This window comes from Schistocerca cancellata, chromosome 12 (assembly GCF_023864275.1).
Source record: "Schistocerca cancellata isolate TAMUIC-IGC-003103 chromosome 12, iqSchCanc2.1, whole genome shotgun sequence".
Lineage (NCBI taxonomy): Eukaryota > Metazoa > Arthropoda > Insecta > Orthoptera > Acrididae > Schistocerca > Schistocerca cancellata.
The window spans coordinates 83321264-83336698 of record NC_064637.1 but is presented as its reverse complement, the minus strand read 5'-3'; positions in this window follow the sequence as shown (position 1 = coordinate 83336698).

The window sequence follows — 15435 nt, the reverse complement described above, 5'->3', positions numbered from 1 at the left end:
CCTCTCCAAACCTGGACAGCAAGCTACACCGCGATGCAGAGCGCCTCTCTAGCAGAGTCTGCCACTTGAGTTTGCTAAACATCTCCGTAACGCTATCACGCTTTCCAAATAACCCTGTGACGAAACGCGCCGCTCTTCTTTGGAAACGCCCGGAACAGCAGTAGGGTAACAACCTGACTGCCGCCCGCCATACGGCCTGACAGCCAGGAGTGGTCGTCTGGGATGCCATTTCATTTCATAGCAGGACACCCCGCTGCCGTACGCTGCACAGCGATACGTCGACAATATTCTACTCTCCGTTTTGTTGCCCTTCATGGAAAGCTATCCTGGGCTCACATTTCAGCACGATAATGCCCGGCTGCATGGGCAGAGAGTTTCCACTGCTTGTCTTCCTGCTTCCCATACGCAAGCTTGGCCAGGAATGTCGCCGGATCTCTCCCGAACCGATAACTTTTGGAGCCATTATGGGCAGGTATCTCCAACCAGTACGAGATTTTGACGATTCAACGCGTTAGTTGGACAGAATTTGGCACGACCTCCCCCAGGAGGATATCCAACTACTCTGTCAATCAGTGCCGAGCCCCAATAAACGCTTGCATATGGGCCACAGGTCGATCAAAGTGTTACTGACTTGCTCAATTTGTGAAGCTCTTTCTTTTGAATAAATCATTCAATCTTTCTGGAACTGAAACCATTTCTTTGCCTGTACATGTAAATCACATCTACCGGTTTCCATCCCATTTAGTGAGTGTTTAATTCCTTTGTGGTACGGTCTTTTTTTTTCTTTGAGTTTTATATGGATATTTTGTTTCTTATCGTTGCCAAAGTTTCTCTCTTAGACGTAGAAGAGGTGATCATTCAAATTTCTTTCGTGGTGTCGCGTCCCGGCACAGCCTCACTATACCAGAATGAAGTAAGTGCGAACTGCTTAGCGCAGTCGGAACGTTAACGACAATGGGTTAGTTATATATTGCTGTCAACCTTTATATCGGAGATGAGAGGGAGAGAATCTCCTTGGTTTGAAGCAAATACGTTTCCTGAAAATAGGTTACAGAATTGCAATAGGCAGAAAAGATTGGTTAGTTTCTATCAAGTTTATTCTCACATATACTTATGTGAGGTGTTGGACCATAAACCCCTTAGTAAAATCCAGTCTATTTATTCGGACTTGCTACTTCGAAGCTAATTGGCAGTACATATAAGAAACAAGTACAAAGCAATCACTTGTTCTTGTTTAGCACTAAAAACTCTCCAAGTAATTGAGACAAAGTCTGACAGCCTCTGTTCAACACTATTCTAATGAAACTCTTAAACTCCTGCTTAACCTGCAGTTCCTGATTGTCCACCAGAGTCTGTCACCGTCTTCTCGTAGTTGAAGTCTGTACCAGCTGTATCGGCTGCTATGGGCCTACTCGGCCCCGCTGGCGTCTCGCTGCGGAATCTCCAAACTGCCGGCACTGGCTCTGAATCTGCATCTGAATCTCAGCCCCTAGCTATTCCGCTGCCTGGCCTTTTATTTCGTCTCTCATGTACTTGGGTGCACACGAGTTAATTTGTTTCACACGACCCTTTCATTTCTAAGTGATCGGACTGCACAAGAATGCCTATGGTTCCACACGACACTCTCGTTTCTAATTGGTCGGCTTGCGCAAGAATGCCTTCGGTTCCACACGACACTTTCGTTTCTAGCTGTACACAACTTAATTTGGTTCCACACGAGTCTTTTCCGCACGTGACTGACATCCCCTCTTGCTGTATTATCGCCCCGGTGTTTGCGTCTTCCACTGCACAAGTTTGATTCATGCTGCTTCCCCTGGCAGGAAGTTGGAAGGTGGCTACACTGAGTCACAGCGCCAGAGATTTCGCCAAAGATTATTATTCCGCCGCCTCCACTGGGCGCAGTAGTAGTTCAGAGGATGTCGAGAGCTGTCGTTGTTCTGTTGGGCGAGAGAGTAGACGATCTGAGTGTTGACTGAAATGTGGTACTGTTCGGTTGGTGTAATGTACAGATGAAAGAAGATGCAACATATTTGAGAAAGGAGATGGGCTTTTGATTTATGATGCTGGTGTAATGGAATATTTTCGTCAATAAATGAGGTAAAAAGGTATTACAGTTTTCTTTTAATAACAATCCCTCTTGCTCACAGGTACAGTCAACAAAGCATCTGGCTCGCGTTCATTTATTAGACTTGTAATTCTGGTTTCTATGAGCAATTGTAGTATTCCTGATTTATCAATTAGTTAATTGTAAATGGTGTTTAAAATATTTTGTCGTATTGAGAAAGAACCGAGCCAGATACATGCACGTTGAGTCACACTACCACACACAGAACAGTTACACTTGTGCTTTGTTGTTTCGTAGCTTTTATAGTTGCAGGGGACTTAATTAATCAATTGCGTTAATGGAAATTCCTTGTTGTTATATCCTAGCAAGTCTGGCCAACCGAGCCCGCTGCCAAAAGGTTGGCAGCATCAGTCCGGACGCCGTCCGCACAAGCAGCGCCAGCGATTAAGGAAATCGCCGCAAGTCTGCGCGCGCCACGACTGGCTTCTTAAGCACTGCCGTCGCGAGCGCTAGTTCAGTTCTGGATTCTGCCGCTGAGTTGCATACTAGCCGCCGGAGTGTGTACTTGTTAGTCAGTGTGGGTACTTCGCAGCCGAGTTGTTATTTGTCGTCAGCCGACGCTGACCTAGCTGCCTGACTCGAACCAGACCGATTGCTGTAGAGACAATGTTCACCACTGTGTTTCTGTATCTACGTATTAAAGATAAGTACCGACTTTCATTCAATTCGAGTGTTTGTGTTTTCAATTCTTTGTTCACTGTTCCAGCGGACCGGTCGGCCCGCTACTAAAAGTGTGGCGGTGCTCGTTGCTACGAAGACCGCCACAAAACTTGTCATTCTTTATTTTTATTTTATGCAGTCAGATTGCGTGCTAGTAATAGTCAGGGCGAACCGGTTACGAGACTTCCTAACCGGTCACACAGCTAGTAAAATTATTGCATTTATTCATTGTTATTAGTCTTTTCTTTTTAATTAAGCCCTCGTTCAAAGTCAAACACTAAGTTATTTGATCAAGAAGCCATACTTGGCAGCTTCTGCCAGTTATCTTGTCCCTACGAACTGGTGGACTATTTCTTAATGTCGGCTGCGTGTTTGCCTATGGAGCCTGGACTCTTATTGTGGCCACAAAAGCAGGAATAGAAATTAAAATTTTCTACAGTCACAACAGTGATAAGAGCGCAGTTTTTGGGACGAGCGATTTGTGTTCCAAGCTCATTTTCGTGCGTGCCTGATCGTTCGAGGACTCGCACTCCTTTTGTCAGGCTAGTTTGGCTTTGTCTGGGAGATGGACACACACGAACGGGAAGGTGCCGGTGACGAAACGGGTCCGCAGGCGCGTCGGTGTCGCCGCACGAAGGCGTCACGCGGTCCGCCCACACAGCCGGGCGGCGCGGCTTTGGTGCGGCTGGGCGAGCCTGTTCGGGCATGCGGGGCCGCGCAGACTGCGTGGTGCGTGGTGCGTGCCTCGCGGACGCACACCTGCGGGCCCGCACTGCCGGCACGTCCGCGGCTCGCGGACCCCCGCCCTGGCGGCGCGTCCTCCGGTCTGCATGAGAAGAGGGGCGAGACCTCCGGCCGCGGACCTCGTCCCTTCAACGCGCCGCGCCTTCCTCATTTCGTACATTTACTTGCCGCGTTGCTAGGTTACTTATTTTTATTTCCCATCCTTACCATCCTCCTCCGAGGCCGAGGTCGATACAGCACGCCTGCAAAGTGGCGCTCTACTCGGAGGTAAAAAAATGGTTCAAATGGCTCTGAGCACTATGCGACTTAACTTCTGAGGTAATCAGTCGCCTACAGCTTAGAACTAATTAAACCTAACTAACCTAAGGACATCACACACAACGATGCCCGAGGCAGCATTCGAACCTGCGACCGTAGCGGTTGCTCGGTTCCAGACTGTAGCGCCAGAACCGCACGGCCACTCCGGCCGGCTACTCGGAGGTAAGCCCGTTCGACTATAGGTGATGGAAGATTTTCACAAGACCGATATTTTACCAACAAAGAAAGGTTTACAACTTCAAATATAGCTTTATGCAGCAACAGTAAAAATATTTTTTGTAGTAAAGACAGCCCACTGGTTGCAATAAATTTTATAGTCGAATTGACCATGGTTTCGACTCCTAAACTAAGAGAGTCTTCATCATAATTTATATTACCTAAATAAGGCGAATACAAAGTTAGTCATTAATAAGAAAAATACAGGACAGTAATATTTAATATTCGTATACAGGGTGTTACAAAAAGGTACGGCCAAACACTCAGGAAACATTCCTCACACACAAATAAAGAAAAGATGTTATGTGGACATGTGTCCGGAAACGCTTAATTTCCATGTTAGAGCTCATTTTAGTTTCGTCAGTATCTACTGTACTTCCTCGATTCACCGCCAGTTGGCCCAATTGAAGGAAGGTAATGTTGGCTTCGGTGCTTGTGTTGACATGCGACTCATTGCTCTACAGTACTAGCATCAAGCATATCACATCAGTACGTAGCATCAACAGGTTAGTGTTCATTATGAACGTGGTTTTGCAGTCAGTGCAATGTTTACAAATGCGGAGTTGGCAGATGCCCATTTGATGTATAGATTAGCACGGGGCAATAGCCGTGGCGCGGTACGTTTGTATCGAGACAGATTTCCAGAACGAAGGTGTCCCGACAGGAAGACGATCGAAGCAATTGATCGGCGTCTTAGGGAGCACAGAACATTCCAGCCTATGACTCGCGACTCGGGAAGTCTTAGAACGACGAGGACACCTGCAATGGACGAGGCAAATCTTCGTGCAGTTGACGATAACCCTAATGTCAGCGTCAGAGAAGTTGCTGCTGTTCAAGGTAACGTTGACCACGTCACTGTATCGAGAGTGCTACGGGAGAAGCAGTTGTTTCCGTACCATGTACAGTGTGTGCAGGCACTATCAGCAGCTGATTGGCCTCCACGGGTACACTTCTGCTACTGATTCATCCAACAATGTGTCAATCCTCATTTCAGTGCAAATGTTCTCTTTACGGATGAAGTTTCATTCCAACATGATCAAATTGTAAATTTTCACAATCAACATGTGTGGGCTGACGAGAATCCGCATGCAATTGTGCAATCACGTCATCAACACAGATTTTCTGTGAACGTTTGCGCAGGCATTGTTGGTGATGTCTTGATTGGGCCCTATGTTCTTCCACCTACGCTCAAGGGAGCACGTTATCATGATTTCATAAGGGATATTCTCCCTATGCAGCTAGAACATGTGCATTTACAAGTACGACACAACATGTGGTTCATGCACGATGGAGCTCCTGCACATTTCAGTCGAAGTGTTCGTACGCTTCTCAACAACAGATTCGGTGACCCATGGATTGGTAGAGGCGGACCAATGCCGTGGCCTCCACGCTCTCCTGAACTCAACCCTCTTGACTTTCATTTATGGGGGCATTTGAAAACTCTTGTCTACGCAACCCCGGTACCAAATGTAGAGACTCTTCGTGGTCGTATTGTGGATGGCTGTGATACAATACGCCATTCTCCAGGGCTGCATCAGCGCATCAGGGATTCCGTGCGACGGAGGGTGGATGCATGTATCCTCACTAACGGAGGACATTTTGAACATTTCCTGTAACAAAGTGTTTGAAGTCACGCTGTTACGTTTTGTTGCTATGTGTTTCCATTCCATGATTAATGTGATTTGAAGAGAAGTAATAAAATGAGCTCTAACATGGAAAGTAACCGTTTCGGGACACATGACCATGTAACATATTTTCTTTCTTTGTGTGTGAGGAATGTTTCCTGAAAGTTTGGCCGTACCTATTTGTAACACCCTGTACAAAGATCCACATACATACGTAAAACGTTGAGCATTGCAGTTCTCGTCGTACAATTTTAACACCAAAAAGGCCACGTCACATAAGAAAACATCCTAAGTAAAAGTTTTACTGTCATTTCTAGTATGTACAATACAATGTAGTACAATAAAAGATTGTGTATGCTGAAACAGGTGGCGTCAGACTAGGTGGCGTGTGCGCCGGCGCGTGCGCCGGCTGTAGTACGATGTGGACATGAGGTGTCTCGCCATCTGGTGATGAAAATTGGGAACATCTGCTTTACGTGATAGAAAGGTTACAGCAGTTTGTATAGCGGATGTGTCTACAACTTTTGAAAATTTTATAGTATGAAGACATTTTATAATTTAAAAGCAGTAAGAAATTATGAAAAAATTTTTTTTCAGTAATTTGTTACAGTAAAATACGTGATTAAACTGCAATAAGAGTATGGGGAGAAAAAAAAAACAAAGAAAGGGTGAATTCCTGACTACCAAACTTTGCGCTAATTTCTTGTATCAAATTTCAAACTTCTCCAGAGTGTCTCATCACGCGAGGGCATGTGACACAGTTGATGGTGACACATTCTTTGCACAAAACGTCCAGGGGCGATAGATCACGTCAAGAGGAACAAATTTTGTTCGAGAGCCCATGTAGCCTGACTCTTCCTGACGCCTTTACTATTATTTACGCCCCTGAGGGACAGCAGGGTGTAGGGACTCTGTAATGTTCACGTGCAATAAGTGTTGCCTATAATGCAGTCGTCTTCTCTGCGGGAAAGAGGATAGTTCCAGCTTCTAAAATATTTTTTTTCCTAACAGGGACATTGACTCTTCAAGGTTTCCTTTCTTAAAATACCTCTTATTCAAGATCCGGGTTAGGTAGATACGGATGCCGCACACCTGCTTTACAGACTAGTCTAGTTCGCTAAAATCTCGTCTTGCCGGGGACAGCGAATTCAATGAAAAGACGCCTGACGTTGTCGTGAAGTTTCAGTGAACGTTTTGGTTCTTACAAATCTTGTTCCCCATGAAGTTATCTATCACCTTTAGACATTTGATGCAAAGACTTTGGAACACCTTGTGCACAGTATATACACACACCCAACGGATACAAACGAATTCTACGTAGGTACTCACCAAGACCATCATGAGCTATAATTAGTTGTAGCGTTGCTACTGTTTCATTCCATGCATATCGTGGAATACCTTTCCTGATTTTGTAACAAATCTTACAACTTCTTACTACTACTCTCTTTTGAAAGATATTCTATACGATCTCTTCGATAAATGTTACTTATTAGCATTTCTGAGAAAGCCACCCACCCGGATAGCTGATAGTCCTAACGTGTCCGCTTCTGGAAGACGGGGAGGCGATCCAGGCCCTGATTAAAGACGGGGAGCGATGAACTCTCCAGTCTGGATGTGATGTTAGTCGTTGGTGGTTTTCCACATCCCATTAGGAAAATAAGGGCTAGTTGCCACGTCTCACTTCATAAACATATGAAATTTCTGGATGTGATGTCAGTCTTCGGTGGTTTTTCACATCCCATTATGAAATAAACATGGGAAATTTATGGTAAGGTATTATGGGACCAAACTGCTGAGGTTATCGGCCCCTGAGCCTACACACTACTTAATATTACTTAAACTAGCATACGCTATGGACAACTCACACACCCATGCCCGAAAGAGGAACCTCCGACGGGGAGAGCCCCACGGACCGTGACAAGGCGCCCTAGACCACGCTCCTACCCCGCGCGGCTCACACCTCAAATACACACTATGCAAGGATACGAAATTGTTACCACTCGTGAACGTGTGATCTACACTAGACGCAGACGGATGGAGTACACAGATTCCTTGCCAAGGGGGTGCGGGGGGTGGGAAATGGTTGTATGAGGAACGGCGGCCGGCCATAAAATGCCACCAACACTGTCGAGGCCGACATATTTTAATGCCAAGTTCGCAGAGAAACAGGACAAAGGCAATGGGAAATGAAGAAACACAAAATTTAAAAAAAAAGTAATGTGACAGTTACAGTCGCTTTGTTGTGTTGGAGCAACATCCTTGACTAATTGACGTAACTCTGCGTTACCAAAAATTGCGAAATGGGATGATGTCTATCAAAAAATTTATTGTTTCCCTTTCTTTGACAGTGAACGTCAAGTATATACAATTTTGAAAATGGTTTTGGACGTTCGTATGAAGATGTTGCTTGAATGGTTTATGTTGAATCACCTATTTTGAAACTCGGTGTTTCTGCACGAAATGGATTGAGTGCAACATTTACTGCCTGAACCTCAACACTAATGTTGCTTTAACAGCAATGTTACAGCAGAAAGAGAAGAGTTGGCTATATAGCTGTACATTGCAGAGGCATCTGGAGCCAATCTTCTGATGAGCACGAGTTTATAATTTTGTCAGTCGAGACAGCTCTTAACAAGTCCTAAGTAACGTAATGTTCTCTTATCAGGTTTCACTCTAGATTACGTGCAAACGTGTATTCATTATACTTACGTGGAGGAAGGCACCGTATCAAATTTTCTTTTTGTGATAACGCGAAGTAAAAATCTCTTGCATCACATATTAGCTGAATGAACGCGTTCGGATTTTTCAGGTGCTTCTTCACGTTACGTAATCCGATCAGTAAACGTCTGATGGCTCTCCGATTAAATTTAGTCGCAACACGGTCCACGGCAATGATACACTACTTCAAAGAAACTATAAAATAATTCTTCACATTGTAAAATAGTATTTCACATCAGAAAGTACTGATCCGTTATTCGTAACGATCTACAAGATGGAAATTGTTGTTGTTATTTGCGCCAGTAATCATGCGCATATATATATGTATATATATATATATATATATATATATATATATATATATATATATATATATATATATATATATATATATTGTGAGGCAACACTGATGCAGATTCACCAGTGATATTAGCATTTCACTTCCACATAGCGTTGTAGCTTTGATAGACATTTTTTTGCAATGAGCAACATGATTAGCCTGTTAAGGTTGCTTAGTTCGTCCTCCTCTCTGTTAGCCGTTTTTATTACACAGTGCTTCATTTTACGGCTTTCGTACCGCTATCTTCGCCAGATGAATTTCGTCCTACTTTATACCTTTGATCGCATTTTTGGCGAGCACACATGATGACAAGCGATGAGGTAAGGGGGACAGCAGTCGCTCTTACATGCGTATCAGAAGCCTAATTCTCGCTGAATACTGGCATACGGCTTCGCACGTGTTTGTACCTCGCCTGTGTCTGTCGCTACATGAATTTTATTGTTGTTTATAGTCTACGGCACTCAGTTTAATTACCACACATAATGAAGTAACGGACAGAGAACCTCGCAGTAGGATATCGGAAAGCTGTGATCCTACAAGGGAACCAATCATGTGGCTACGGAAGCAACAATCCTAAGGCTGCTCTTAGCAAGAATACTTGACGGGGTACCACGAAGATGACAGCGTGCTGAGGGGTGTAGCCAAAAATCGGCGTCTCCAGAAGGCGGATTTGGTTAAGGCGTCTATCCTGCGCCGCGCACAGCTATCCCAAAGCGCCGATGAATTATTCACGACGCCTTCGAGCGCCAAGGCTCCTCGAGGACAGGAAACGGGTGAATATTCCGGCAGCTTCACATACCAGCCCATTCGTATGTCTCGTGTCCGTATGTACGCGCCAGCACTTCGTGCATGCAGGACCAACAACGAAGATATTTCTCACAGGAAATGAAAGTTACATTTGCATTGCGTTGTTGTGGTCGTCAAGGAAATTAACGATTTTCTCCCCTTCTTTGGTGTCCACGTTCAGCTATGCGATAGGTGGTTTGGTCCCCACTGAACATTATTTTCCCTGCGCTGCTGACTATTCTAGAGGACAACACGGCGACAGCTATTTAACATCGTCGTTGTCATTTTGTCGTACCATTAAGCCGAAATTCGACTCTTGTATGTGCCTGTAGCCACTCATTCGTTATCTGCTGACGTAATCACTAGCTGTTGTCAAATTGGCTCAGGTATCACTGCGTCCTCGATCGTACATAGCCCTTGAGTCATGTTGAAGAAAGTCGTGTGCTATTTGTTGCGATAAGAAGTGGACTACGGCGAGGCCATGCATCAAGTAAGAACCTTTAAGCCCAGAATGAAATTCGAAACGCAGTATGACCGGAAATGATTAACAGAGAAGTCTCTCTCTCTCTCTCTCTCTCTCTCTCTCTCTCTCTCGCCGGCCGGTGTGGCCGTGCGGTTCTAGGCGCTTCAGTCTGGAACCGCGCGACCGCTACGATCGCAGGTTCGAATCCTGCCTCGGGCATGGATGTGTGTGATGTCCTTAGGTTAGTTAGGTTTAAGTAGTTCTAAGTTCTAGGGGACTGATGACCTCAGATGTTATCCCATAGTGCTCAGACCCCCCATCCCTCTCTCGCTCTCTCCCTCTCTCTCTCTCTCCCTGTCTCTCCCTCTCTCTCGCTCTCTTTCTCTCTCTCTCTCCCCCTCACACACACACACACACATATGCACCCACATACACACACACACACACACACACACACACACACACACACACACACACACACACACAACATAGTTTTAGCGAGAGTGCAATTGGGTTTTGCATGGCTGTCATTTCAACATAGAGCAGAGAGTAATGGTTTAAATGGCTCTGAGCACTATGGGACTCAACTGCTGTGGTCATCAATTCCCTAGAACTTAGAACTACTTTAACCTAACTAACCTAAGGACATCACACACATCCATGGCAGAGGCAGCATTCGAACCTGCGACCGTAGCGGTCACGCGGTTCCAGACTGTAGCGCCTAGAACCGCACGGCCACTCCTGCCGGCCAGCAGAGAGTAATAATTCGTGCTGGTCTCAGTGGCCGAGCCGTTCCAGGTACTTCAGTCCGGAACCGCGCGACTGCTACGGTCACCGGTTCGAATCCTGCCTCGGGCGTGGATCTGTGTGATATCCTTAGGTTAGTTAGGATTAAGTAGTTCTAAGTTGTAGGGGACTGATGACCTCAGATGTTAAGTCTCATAGCGCTCTGAGCCACTTGAAACATTTTTGTAATAATTCATCAAGACACTGACTAAGAATTAAGTAAGTGTCCGCTCTGCGCTTATAGCGTCCGGCAGTGCTCACGAGGAAGTGATCCAACTAGATTAACATTTGTTTTATGCTTACTATTTCCATCTCAAATCTCAGTGAGGTACCAGATTATTCGGAAACACATTCAGTATGCACCGAACACTGTAGCCATGGTTGTCGGACTAACTTTCTGCATCTGAAATCTAAATTCGTGTTCGGAGAGAATACCTGTTCCTAATGTTTTGTCGTTGCGCAAGTATTTCAGTGAGTGGTTTCCGAAGGATAAAAATATTCAAGGATCGTGATTAGAGTCAATAAGTTACAGCAATACGACGACATAGCCGCTTAGCACTGTATCACGCACGGTTAAGAAAGATACGAATTGTTGGAAGGGGAAATAATTCAGAAAGAAGTTCGCTAATAAATAAATACATTGTTCGTAGGAGACTGTAGTTGATTTACTACACGCCGGCCGTTGTGGCCGAGCGGTTCTAGGCGCTTCAGTTCGGAACCGCGCTGCTGCTACGGTGGCAGGTTCGAATCCAGCCTCGAGCATGGACGTGTGTGATGTCCTTAGGTTAGTTAGGTTAAAGTAGTTCTAAGTTCTAGGGGACTGATGACCTTAGATGTTAAGTCCCATATTGCTGAGAGCCATTTGAACCATTTTCTACCCCACATGTGCCCTCAAAGCAGTACAACAGGCGTGACCAGAACAATGAGCGATCGGAATACTGTCAGTATTCAACGTTTGATAAGTAACTCTTTTGTAACTCACGCTATCCTGATAATTTTGAATCTGCAGCACGGCAAGTTTAAAAAATAACGCTGATCGCTATGATCAGCGTCCATTTTGTTAAAAGTGAGAGTTTCTATTTCGCCATGCGGAAGAATACTGTCTTAAGCCTGATCACACAGTAGCCGCAAGTAAAGTGTGCAGGAAGTTAGTAAGCAGTTACGATAGAACGTATCCAGTTTATCTAAGCTTAACCACGCCAGGCAACAATACTGGTCATTGTTTCTACATAGTTGTAGAATCTCCAAACCGTAGAACTCTCACCAGTGCAACAACAGAACACAGGGAGAATGGAACAGCGGAAGCACGTTCAGCCAAAGAGCCTCTCGTGACTTTCAAACCGCAAAACCTTCTCATTGGCTAATACACAAAGCGACCTCCCAAAGATGCGCAAGTGCATTAGTGGACAAGCAAAGAGGTGGCTCATTTCGGTGAATCGAAGCTGAGCACAACTGAGATAAGCCAAATAAGCAAACGTAACTGTCATGATCTACTAATAGCAATGTACAAGGTGTAACGAGGATAAGTGCAGGTATTTTCATACGCGGTACCTTAATATGTACAGACGTCATTGTGTTGTCTATTTTTTCTCTGCGTCGCACAAACACGTCATGACCATGGGGTTCGAAATGAGCTCATAGCAATCAGAACAGCTCAATAAAAACACTATAGCAGCGTAATTTGTTTTTCAGTATCTAATGTCCTTACATGTTTGAAAACTTTATAATAAAATAGAAATCTAGTTCAGCCGCTGCCTGCTTGCTGTTTACTGTTGTGCTTTCGAGAAATCGGCAACAATTTTGTCAAGACGCGAGGTAAGTCGAAATTTTGACTAGGAGCAGGTAATTGTCTTACTTCAGTTGCGATTTAAAATAGACAAGTGGTATTGAGGCCAGTTACAGTTCATTTCAAATTAGATTCTGTTTAGTAAAACTTTAACATACGAGTTTAAAATGGATAACAGTTTATTGGTACATAGCTTTGTAATATGTACACGTTTATAGAGTGGGAGGTAAAATTGGGCTAAATTTCATAGAGGAACACAGATACTGAGGAACTTACAGAATTTAGTGATCTTGTATGCCCACGTTTGATGCTTTTGACTCGAATAAAAAAAATGATACGCCACCTGCCAAAGTCCAAGAACGGGGCGAAGCGAATGCAGCGATCAGAGCTTGTCGGCCCGGTGTTGGACCTCCTGAAACAGCCTGTGATGTTGTAGAAGCTTTGTCAGTTCAGAAATCGATGACAATGAAATGCAGCTGCCATTCTCAAAAACCAGTAGTCCATCTGTGAAAGTCCGAGGAAGGAGCCGGAGAGTATGTGGTGGGGAGAGCCTGCCTCCCCGTACTGGGTCCGCAGCTCGTGGTCTAGTGGCTAGCGTTGCTACCTCTGCATTACGGGGTCCCAGGTTCGATTCCCTGCCGAGTTGGGGAATTTCTCTGCCCGGGGACTGGGTGTTTGTGTTGTCCTCATCATTTCATCCTCATCATCATCATTCGTGACAGGGGCTAGAGTGGACTGTGTAAAAATTGGACTGCGTAAAAATTGGGACATTGTACCGGCTCTGATGACCGCGCAGTGGAGCGCTCCACAAACCAAACGTCATCCTCCTCCCCGTACTGGTTTCCGCGTAACGCCAGAGACAACGCTTGCGTCGTGTGTGAAACACCTTGTATGTAGGCCTACACTGGGAGAAGATCAATCTATATAGTTACCTCTCAACAGGCTCACACAAATGACAAGAAGGGCGTATATGAATGTGCATCTATATAACAGAGTCCTCGAACGTATTAATGCTAACAGTAAAATGTACATAAAGCTCTTCAAACAGACAAACACTGGAGCGTCATTTCGCAAAATAGGTGTGTTAGTGCAGGAATTGTGGGGCACCTGCTCTTATCTGAATTTTCCCGAGCAAAGCACTATTCTACCATACTCCGTTGTTTCGCCTCACCCCGCATGTGCCAGAAGCTGTCCCTTCCACATTCCCCGTCTCCCCCTTTACCCTTCATCTCCCCTCTCCCCCCAATACAAACAGAGCAGGAGCGAGCGCCCATCTGTCCCGCCGTTACGGTCGCCATGGCAACGCCGGCGTCGTTACTGTGCGACGCCACGCGCCATATACCGCCAGGAAATTGAACGCCCGAAACGCGCGCGGCCTGATGGCGGCAGCCGCGGGGAGCCACCACGAAGCCCGCGCCGGCTCTCTGTGTGTGGCTCGCAGGCGCCACCCGCGGACACCCTAGGCCTGGCTCTCACAATCGCTCTGAACACTGGTTGTAACGATACTACATGTGCCTAGTGATGTTACCCGTGGTTAAACAGTTATTTGTAAAGAAATGTCAGTGCCGAAGCTCTCTATCGACGGGTGTGCACCATATATCTCGGAGGTACTAAGTCTCGAGATACTTGTGGCCCAGCAAACCACGCTCCAACGGGAAAAAAACGCCGCCAAATTTTGAGTCGATGGGAGAAACTGACAGGATACATGTCCCTCACGACTTAACTTCCACAATCAAGTTCTCAACCTCAATTCTTCTGAACTATCGAGATTCTAGACCAACGGCTTTGTCACACCAATTCCTGTCAGATCATCGCGAAGTTAGGTGTTGTTGGGGTTGGTTAGCACTTGGATGGTGACCTCCGGGTCTGCCGAGCGCTGTTGGTAAACGGCGTGCACTCAGCCCTTGTGAGGCCTACTGAGAAGCTACTTCACTTCGGTCACGATTACTGACAAAGGCCGGGAGAGCGGAATACTACCCACATGCCACTCCATAGGCGCATCGAGTGACGCCTATTGGCTGATGGTGACACGGCGGTCGGTCGGTACCGTTTAGTCTTGCGAATCCTGTTCAGACGGAGTTAACAGAGTTAATAGAGACCCTAGAACCAAATGAAATCCTTAAAAAAGTTGTGAATCATTTAAATTCAAACAGAAAAGCCAAATTAATGTTTAAGATTCCCGACAGTTTATCGAAACGCCTTCAAGGTATTTCTCTACCATTCCACTCTGGAACAGCGCGCAGCAAAAATGAACACTTAAATATTTCCGTGCGAGGTCCGGTATCTCTTATTTTATTAAAATGATCATTCCTCTCTGTGTAGGTGGATGCCAACAAAATATTTTCACAGTGTGAGGAAAAAGTTCGGCCGCTGTGGTCGAGCGGCTCTAGGCTATTCAGTGGAGAACCTCGCTGCTGCTACGATCGCAGGTTCGAATCCTGCCTCGGGCATGGATGTGTGTGATGTCCTTAGGTTAGTTAGGTTTAAGTAGTTCTAAGTTCTAGGGGACTGATGACCTCAGAAGTTAAGTCCCATAGTCCTCAGAGCCATTTGAACCATTTTGAACCTTATTTGGTAAGGATCCCACAGCGCACAGCAGTACTCCAACAGGGTACAGGCATAGCGTTGGCAGTCACTGTAGTAGGTCGGTTGCAATTTCTAAGTGTTCAGCCAGTAAACCCCAGTCTTTGGTTAGCTTTGCCCACAACGATTTGTATGCGATCTTTAAGATTTAAGTTGTTCGTAATTGTAATCTCTAAGTATTTAGTGGATTTTGCCGTCTTTAGATTTGTGTGATTTATCGTTTAACAGAAATTTAGTAGATTCCATGTGGATGACTTCAAATTTTTGATTATTTAGAGTCAGTTG